General features: G+C 39.7%; 1 long non-coding RNA gene across 1 annotated transcript; it reads left to right on the plus strand.

The window, feature by feature from the left end:
* The first annotated feature begins 3,222 nt into the window (after positions 1 to 3,222).
* On the plus strand, positions 3,223 to 4,401 carry LOC116715567 (uncharacterized). The gene is made up of 2 exons (XR_004338191.1): positions 3,223 to 3,662; positions 3,775 to 4,401. It is a non-coding gene; the product is annotated as an uncharacterized LOC116715567 (long non-coding RNA).
* The last annotated feature ends 5,912 nt before the right edge of the window (positions 4,402 to 10,313 follow it).

A 10,313-nucleotide genomic window follows, 5' to 3' on the forward strand; every position in this document is an offset into this window, starting at 1 on the left:
GTTACATGAGCGGCGGAAGAGAACAGACAGGGACAATCTTCTCCAAGGTGTGAATCTTCCTCCGAAGGTATCCGTGGCTGTGACACCTCTTTCCCAGAACTGAGAATTATTAGACCAGGAACGCCTGGCAAGAGGGGAGCCTCCCAAAAAGCACCAATGGAAGCAGGACTACTACTGTCAGTGTCCAGTTTGTGGTCGATCAAAAAACAAAAGCACTGGCCACACACAGATTAAGGGGAAACGATACTGTCCAGCCTCTGGACAGACTGTTTTGTCTCTTGGGAAGCAGTGACTGTTTGAAAGATTTTCTTTGTAGTTTTCATCTTTTAATATCATGCCATCACTTCTGTTTTAAAGCCCAGAATTGTTTTTAAAATTCAACAGGACAGCTGCCATGTTATGAGGGCTTAGTTAATAACTGCAGCGGTCTTTATCCCTCTTTATTACATAATAGCACATGTAATATTACAAACAACTGTTCAACCTTTTTTCGATAAATGTAATTTTTTGTGACCTCAGTTTTTCATGACGCTAAATCACCTTGTAGCTATAGAAACTGAACTTTCAGTGAAATCACTGTTTCTTTATATTGCTGAAATTTGGTATCAAACTAAATCTGAGATATTCTGTGTTTAGCTACAGAAAAATTACATGTTATTAAGCTTTGTTGATATAAACACTGATTAACTGGTCTCTCCAAATTCTCCCTAGGTATGAGTGTGTGTGTGTGTGTGTGTGTGCATGGTTGTGTGTCCTGTCTGTCTCTGCGACAGACTGGCGACCTGACCAGATTAATAATAGATTAATAATAAACACTGCAAAAAACTAATACAGAGAAAAGAAAATTAATGGAAGAATTTGACACTCCCTTTATCATTTTGGTTTGCACTTGGATCTGCTGAGTTTATGGCTTTAGGCGTTGCTTTATACATGTCGAGGTATATTGTTAGCCCTCTGCGAATGTAGGTGTGTAAGAGTGAAGAAATGTCAATGATCATTTATTTGTGTGTTCTATAATTTTGTTGGCCCTCTCAAAAGTGATACTATCAACAGTATAGTAATTCAATAATTCAGAATTAACAGTAATTTGGATGTTATGCTACATTGAACTTGAAATTAGTGTAAAAAAAAATGCTTTGTGGAGCATGAAACAGGTATTATTACTAAAATGACATGAATGCTGCTGAAACATGTACTTGAGTAGAAGCTTCAGATTTTTCCTCTTTTCTCCCCCAACCTCTAATTGTCTCTTTTGCCCCATTTTTGGCCGACAGGTTAAGGCGTTGGACTCCAAATCCAATGCGGTTTCCCCGCACAGGTTCGAATCCTGTTCGCGACGAAGATTCATTTATTGTCTTTTCCGTCGCATAAATGTTTTCATTTAGGTTTGGATTATTCTGGGGTAACACATTTTTTTGTTAGAAAACACACCGTTTGAAATTTATATAAAGTAGTGTAACATTACAAGTGTGCAATGTTGCATTAAATTGATGTTTACTGGGCTTTTCTCGCCCCGAGTTTTCGGTTTTTCAGCAGCTACACAGCCAGACAACGACGCTAAAAATAACCAAACTTCTTCCTTTTTTACTTGTTTTATTGAAGAGTGGCCTCTGACCACTGCCATCACTTTGGCCATCGTGAACTGTAACATACAAGGCTTAGTAAAACAAACAATGCAAATTAGCCATCCTTGCTGCGAGCTAAAATAAAAAAGCATTTTCATAAATGACAATTATTTACACCACAGTTACATAAAGCAAAAAGATAATTATTGTTTTCACAATTAACCAATACTTACGAACAAATCTTGTCTGAAACACAACGTACAAAGATAATAATCAGCTTATTGCCATAAACTGTTCGGTGTTGCTTTCCACCATCTTGGATCTATTTTCTTTTTTAGCGTCACCATAACAACATAACAAAATATCCACCAGGGGGCGTTCTAGTGCGGTTTTTAACCTTGCTGGTCCAACTAAACTTAAAAAAAATCAGCACACAGTGGAATGTTCTTTTTAATATTCATGTTGAATTCAACATTTCTAATTAAAACACTGAATATTTTTCTCCTATGTGTTGCATATCATCCAAAAAAACAACAACCTGAAAATCTGCATCATCCAGGAACATCCTTGCCGTCCTGATGAATACAAGACGAAATGTCTGAATGACAGAGTGATTGCTGCGAGTTGCCAAGATGGTTGACCTGTGCACTACGCAGGATATCACAAGTAAACCTTATGGTGAGGAAAATGCTTTAAAACAAGATGCTAATCTTTTCTGAACAACTTTTTAAAATTAAAGACATATACACCTTTTGACGCATTTTAAGAAACAACTACGTCTTTCATTTTTTTTGGCGTATAAAAACCTCCACCAAATATGTCTTTTCCTCAAAGTGTAAACAGAATAAAGTCATTATAATGAACCTACTGCTTACTAAAGAGCTGTGTTGTGCTTATGTTGATGTTCATGAGTTACATGCTACTAAAAATAGTGTCTCAGAAAACAAAAATTTAAACTTTGTTGTTTCTAGCAACTCGATTTGAGTCTTCAGTCTTCAAATCTTATTAGCTACTCATCAGTTTTGGAATCATGAAATTGATTCTCATGTTTCATCCCATCATCCATCTGAAGACATGAAAACAAGAACCTGATAACCTGATGAAGATTTCTTAATTTCTAGCGTTTTTCAAATGAGTATCATTTTAAATAATCCTAACCAACATAAAATGAAAATGCCAAATGTCTTTTCATACAATAAATGCAAATATCTGGTTTCAACTGGATCTGCTGACAGGCTCAGAATCCTCCTTCATTCAAAGCAGATCTGCAATTTTCAAGATAAAGCAAATTATATTTGAATGAATTTGTGAAACGGTTTCCCTCCTGCACTCCTACTTCAGCTTTTCTTAAATGCAAAGGAAGCGCTCTTTAAATTTCCATTGCCACAGTGTTTTAAAACTTAATTTTCTTTACTTTACCAACACAAACATCAATCAAAAAAATTAATTCTTGCTATATTGGAACATGATGTGATGTTTTATGAAGTTATCCATTAAGAGCAAACACTTAAAACAATTTGTTTCTTCAAATAATAAAAAAAAAAGTGGCAGCAACTACCTAACTGTTGATTTTTTTTTCTTTTCTCAGATTTACACATTTAAAATGATGCTTCTTTAATTGACCTGACACTACAGTAAGAATCCTAACCCCAATCCTAACCCCTACCCCAAGAGCTTCTTTTTCATATTTTTACCTGCATTTGTGGAATAAATTATAACTGTACCTTCAGTGAGGATTTCTGACCTCATTTGGTGAAGAATAGCTCCAGTTAAAGAGATGATTTTGGCTCCCTGTGTGCAACAACAATAAAAGAACCTTTCTGGGAATTTCCCCGACCTTAAAGGTTTTGCATAACCCACATTTCCATCTTAAAATACGCTTGTTTTTTTTTTACTGATTTCTGTTCAGATATGGGTTTATCTTTATTCAAATTAGATTAACTGGTCTCTCCCTCTCACCTGGATCCTTTATAACAAGCCCAGATCAGTAAGTTCTGCAGCTGCAGAGACTTTCCACCACTGAAGATCTTCAGCAGTCCGTGCTTCAGACAGCCAAGTCTACCGACACAGTCAGGTGAAAGGGAAAAATAACCTCCGGTATGTTACTTTATTGGGATTTTTTTCCATTTAATCCTTCACAAATTTCATTGTTAGCCATTTTTAACAGGTAAATGTTGATCACCTTCGTTTTTCTCTCTCTCTCCACCAGTAGTCATGAAGATCCAGGTTGCCGGCTTCCTGCTGATGCTGCTCTCTGCTGTCGAGCTCTGCGAAGGATTAAGACGCATCAATGCCATGAACAATCAGCAATGCGATGCTGTAATGGATGCAGAAGTCAATAAAAAGCAGGGATGCCAACATGAGGAAACCTTCATTGTGGCTTCTCTCGATGCCGTCAATGCCGCCTGTCAAAATGTGGAGGCTCTTGCCAAATTTCCAGTTGTTCACTGTACACGCAAAATAATTGTGAACTCTAGCTTTTGTACCTATGTAGGTATTAAAGATGAAGCACGTAAAGTTAGGCTTCAATGTGAAAATGGTAAAGCTGTGAACATTTAAGGCTTAAACACCGACACTGACTCCGTCGGTGTTTAAAGACTTGCTTAAATCAGATAATTCCTGGCATATATAAAAATTTGAAGCTCATGTTTATCCTGATAGAGTCTTAAGCTACTTCTGTTTACATTGTCATCCGTTTCCCTACATGTAACTATGTCTGAACTTCCAGAGAGCCTTTTTCTTATGAGCCTTATTACCCATTATCATCTTATGTTTTGGCTTTGGCTTGTTTCTTGTAGCTGTCTCAATCCAAATAAACTTATTGCTTACAATCTGATATAACTGCGTTTTAAATGTTTTACTCCTACAAATTGTCTAGGTGTTTTTTGGTTTGACATATAAAAACCTTCAAAATGGAGGTGAAAGAGTTGTTAAAAATAAAAACAGTTTTGAAAAGACAAAAATATATTTAAAAAAAAAAAAAAAAGAGCACAAATCTAGCCTTTCTTTTTTTTTTTTTTATAGCAACGTTTCAGACATGGATGTTCATTTGCAGTAAAACGTCTCACTTGTTTTAAAATGTGTTGCTGTAATAAAAACACTAAATGATCCAATAACATATCTTGAAGAATCTGTGAGGAGTTTGATAATTCATATTATCAAATGCCTGGCATACTATCCAAATCAATTTAGTTATAATACAGAAGTGCTAGTCAAAATAAATTATAGACAGATCATCTGAAAGGAAATGCAGGGCAGGATGAATGAGCAGTGTTGTATAAAGTACTGAAATCTCAGAGTCAAGTAAAAGTATAAGTACCTCTCCAAAATATGACTTTGGTAAAAGTCCAAGTCACTGACTGAAATGTTACTTGAGTTAAAGTCTTAAAGTATCTGAAACTTCTTGTACTTCAGTATGGAAATTACTGTAAAAATGGATGTACTCAAGTAATGTAATGAAAAGTACAAGTAAAAAGTAAAACAAAGCAAATGCAGTTTGAATGACATTTTTTATATTTTTGGTAAACTTGTCAAATACACTTAAAATAATGTACCCAACCAAGTGCAGGCAAAATTAAACCTGCTAATAGATATACCTGCAGGCATCATTTAGTTAAGAAAATTAGGAGCTTTACCTATAGCACAAGGTTAACTTAACCTGCTTTACAACTGAACCAGCTTCTTAGTAAACCCTCCAGGACAGAAAATACAAAGTTTTTGTAAGCCTCAAGTTTTCCCTTCAAGTAAGGTCAGTGCTGAAAATGAGAAAAATAAATAGTACAGAAAATGCGGCCAACATGAAGAAAAAGAGCTGTTACGATTACTCTACTTCACAAACCAGTGAATCAGTCAATGCTACAGTCAGTAGGTGGTGCACACAACTGGTCATTATGCAAAAGAAAAAAGAATTGGGAGGGAAATGCAGCTTATTGACATCTCTGTAAACCTGGTTTTGAACTTGCATGCCTTTCCTATATTCGTTAAATTTAGTCTAAATTGCTATCGCTATGGCTTCTGTCCCCCTTGAACAGAGGAGTCTAGGTAGCCTGCTACAGTCAACATTAGGCCTAAGCTAAATACACCACGTATGGAACTGAAACAATGCCAGACAAAGTTCATTTATGGTCAAGATTTCACAATACAGTAGTGCCTAGTGACCAAGCTATAGTTACTGAAACAGGAGGATTATAACCATTTCATAAGACGTTACCTCGATGGTAGGGTGACCAGACGTCCTCTTTTTCCCGGACATGTCCTACTTTTCAGACCTAAAAATCGTCCGGGATTTTGGTCAACTGCCTCAAAACACATTACATAGCTTACAGTGCATTGTGATTACATTGCCACTGCGTTCCACTACTCCATTCCAGGTTTCTTTGTATGGCAAATTAATCACGCCCTTCTCCCCAAATCCAATCACGTTGCATTATGTGTGCGAGTGTGTGTAGGAAAAGTAAAGATAACACCCCCCCCCTCTCATCAAAGCCTAAATTGAGGTATTCAGCTGGATAATGTTCAGGTTGGCAACTTAACACTTGCTTGTCAACCTCTCTGGATGTCCACTCAAGGCATCACAACACCAAATTATTATTTTCTTTGCAGTTGTGAAACGTTTAAAACTTCCCATATTATTTCATTCCTCATAAATCATTTGCTTACTTAAACAAGCCACTCTAAAGAGAAAACTGTTCTCTGAATTTAGAAAACTAAAACTACATCAAAATCTTGCCTTATGCGATGATCATGACTTCTCTACTGTCAGACAGACCACAAAACAATCCTCACTCCCTCCTTGCATGAACTTCCTCTCACCTACTTTTCTTTCCAGCTTTTAGATAATTCATTATTTTTCATTTTGTTTACTAAATCATTTATTTATTTATCTATACTCTGTATCTTCAAAATCTTCTTTTTATTTTCTTTCTGTATTTGGTTGCTTAAGAGGAAAGGAGATCGGGCTTTTTCTGTTGTTGCTCCTCTTCTATGGAACAATCTACTTTTCCAAATTAGATCTGCCCACAGCCTGGATCATTTTAAATCGCTTCTTAAAACTCAGTTTTATTCCTTGGCATTTAATTGAACTAGTGTTTTGATACTCTGTTTTTATTCATTTGTGTTATTGTCATTCTTGTGCAGCACTTTGGTGCAGTTTTATGCCTGTTTTTAAAGTGCTATATAAATAAATTTGACATTGCTTTTTTCTTATAACTCCTACCTGAGCTCCTCCCTGCTCTGCTGCCTGATCTGCTTCACTCTTCTTGCTCTCCTGTTTTATCCTAACTTTTCTGATTGCCTTCTTCTCTCTTTTTAGCTCCTCCATCCACTTTTCTAACTCACCCATTCCTTCACTACTCATATTTTTTTTGATTTGATTTTTGTTTTCTGTCATACTTCATCCTATAACTCAGTCAGTTCGTTTGAGTGTTTAATTGGCCCTGAAAGTTATATTTTTCTATCAATTAGTTTAAATTCTTTACTGAGTTAGGGTTTTGTCTTTCCATAAACTTCCAGTCCTTACACTGGAGTTTATCTTTCGGTGTTAATTTGCTATTCCCTTTTCCCATTTTGAGCAAATTAGTCAATTTCGTTCCAGTCTTAAAAACACATAGGGTGGACTCTAAAAGACTGGATAAATTCTTAGCAGGACGGTGATCAATCCCCTGTTGTGGTAATTCCCTCTTCAACCTTTTCAGGTGGGAAATTCTTGCCTACATGCATCCACCAGAGGTTCACCGTTTGCACTCCTGCCGTTTGGTATGAGGACAAATACCTAGTGGTATTTAGATTCCTCCAAGTATTCTCACACTCACACACACACTTGGTATTACGGGTTTTTCAGTTTACGCGGACTCCGCCGTCCTTCTGTTACCTATCAGTGCCTAGGATTCATGGGGTTTTACACCCCAAAGACCCTCAATTGTTCGCTCACTTTTTAATTTAAACGCTACTCACTTGTCCCCCCTTCACGGACGTCCCGTCAGCCGTTGGTTTCCAGCAGGCGGGTCGGACTCCGGCTTCGAAGGAGCAATTTATCCATCCATCCATCTTCTTCCGCTTACCCGGGGTCGGGTCGCGGGGGTAGCAGCTTCAGAAGGGAGGCCCAGACTTCCCTCTCCCCGGCCACTTCTTCCAGCTCCTCCGGGGGAATCCCGAGGCGTTCCCAGGCCAGCTGAGAGACATAGTCCCTCCAGCGTGTCCTGGGTCTTCTCCGGGGCCTCCTCCCGGTGGGACGTGCCCGGAGCACCTCACCAGGGAGGCGTCCAGGAGGCATCCTGACCAGATGCCCGAGCCTCAACTGGCTCCTCTCAATGTGAAGGAGCAGCGGCTCTACTCTGAGTCCCTCCCGGATGACTGAGCTTCTCACCCTGTCTCTAAGGGAGAGCCCAGACACCCTACGGAGAAAACCCATTTCTGCCGCTTGTATCCGCGATCTCGTTCTTTCGGTCACGACCCAAAGCTCATGACCATAGATGAGGGTGGGAACGTAGATCGACCGGTAAATCGAGAGCTTCGCTTTTTGGCTCAGCTCTCTCTTCACCACGACGGACCGGTACAGCGCCCGCTTGACTGCAGACGCTGCGCCAATCCGCCTGTCGACCTCCCGCTCCCTTCTTCCCCCATTCGTGAACAAGATCCCGAGATACTTGAACTCCTCCACTTGGGGCAGGACAAACCCCCTGACCCGGAGAAGGCACTCTACCCTTTTCCGGCTCAAAAAAATGGCCTCGGATTTGGAGGCACTGATCCTCATCCCGGCCGCTTCACACTCGGCTGCGAACCGCTCCAGCGAGAGCTGCAGATCACGGCCTGATGAAGCCAAAAGGATCACATCGTCCGCAAAAAGCAGAGATGAGATCCTAAGGCCACCAAATCGGATCCCCTCAACACCTTGGCTGCGCCTAGAAATTCTGTCCATGAAAGTGATGAACAGAATCGGTGACAAAGCTCAGCCCTGGCGGAGTCCAACTCTCACCGGAAACGAGCCCGACTTACTGCCGGCAATGCGGACCAGACTCTGACACCGGTCATACAGGGACCTGACAGCCCGTATCAAAGGGCCCGGTACCCTATACTCCCGGAGAACCCCCCACAGGGCTCCCCGAGGGACACGGTCGAACGCCTTCTCCAAGTCCACAAAACACATGTAGACTAGTTGGGCGAACTCCCGTGCACCCTCCAGGACCCTGCAGGGTGTAGAGCTGGTCCAGTGTTCCACGACCAGGACGAAAACCACACTGCTATTCCTGAATCCGAGGTTCGACTATCCGACGGATAGTTTCCAGCAGGCGGGTCGGAGACACAGTCCTGGAAAGGATCTGTGAGACTCCTAGGAGCCTGCGGTGGTCACGGTCTTCTGATGTCCGTTCCTCCCTCTGGAAGCCGCAGATTTCTGCCTCTGCTCTCAAGCTTCATCTGAATCTAGCCCTGCTTTTGTGGTCGCTATTTAATCTTATTTCGAAATTAAAATATCCAGGGTGGCACCCAATACCTCAAAGTCCCTGATTGGTACATTTTGATGAACGTTCTCCCAATTATCTGAAATAAATTTGATTTCTCTTCTTTAGTTTCTTCATCCGGGGTCTGAATCTCTGTTTGGTCCATCTTTTCTTCGTCAGCCTTTAAATTTTCTTCCCTGGCTTTAAGTTTGTCCATCTTCAATTTAAGTCCAGCAATTTCTTGAGTGAGCTCTTCGTTCACCTTGCCAATCCAGTACAACTGTTGCGATTTCTCCTTCATTGAATTGTTAAAGTTTTTTTTATCGACCATTGTTCCCCATTTTACCTTCTTATTATGTGTTGACAGGGCTTTGCTTTCTGATTGTAATTGTTCAACTGTCGCTTTAGCCTCGTCCAATTCACTATTTAAAGTCTTGAATTGTTGCTTCAAATAATCATTTTTGCTGACCAGCCTTTCATTCTCTGTCTGCCAGGTATCTTTTTTCCTGGCATTCAGTCTCTCAATCTTCAGCCTCAGATTTTCGACAGTTTTCTGAAGCTTCTTGTTCTCTCCTGTAAGCTTCCGGCAGCTCTTCTCCAAACTTTCCACGTTCTCCAGCAATTCATTTCGTCGCGCCATCGTTCAGTTTTGTTTGAGATTGAAGTCTGCAAATGAATTTCTCTGTGGAACCTGGGAATACAAAGACAGGCGGCTGTGATGTCACAGACAGGATGAGTGACATCACAGCTTCACGTCAAAGCCACAAGAAGTCTGTTGGGTGAAGGGGAGGGAGAGGGGGGCGGATGTTGTTTTTTTTTAAACTTTATTCGCAGACACACTGTATAACGACAGAGTTATGCCTCATTTGTTCTGCCTCAAGAAAAAACAAATACAGATAAACATATTCAAGGTAAAGAAAAAGCTAAGGGTTCATTTAAAGCAATACAGATTTTAATTGTTTTATTTTCTGTAGCTCTTTTTCTGTCATCTTCATGTCGAATCTTCACATTCAAAGACAAACTCCCAGGATTTTCTGGTTTTTATTCATTTTTATTTTTCACAGATTGTGAGAACATCCCACCTTTAAATGGCTTGTTTTCCGGTAGAGAAGAGACATTAAAAAAAATTAAAGATAGGCAACAAGTTTCTATGAAACAGTGTCATTGTTTTCATTGTTTTATACTTGTGCATATGTATTAATTGTTTTTATCTTGTAACCAGGTTGCTATGTATTGCAAATTTTTTGCTCAGGTCCCTCTTGAAAATGAGATCTAGATCTCAACGGGGTTTACCTGATTAAATAAAGGAATA

Source organism: Xiphophorus hellerii, chromosome 24 (genome assembly GCF_003331165.1).
Source record: "Xiphophorus hellerii strain 12219 chromosome 24, Xiphophorus_hellerii-4.1, whole genome shotgun sequence".
Classification (NCBI taxonomy): domain Eukaryota; kingdom Metazoa; phylum Chordata; class Actinopteri; order Cyprinodontiformes; family Poeciliidae; genus Xiphophorus; species Xiphophorus hellerii.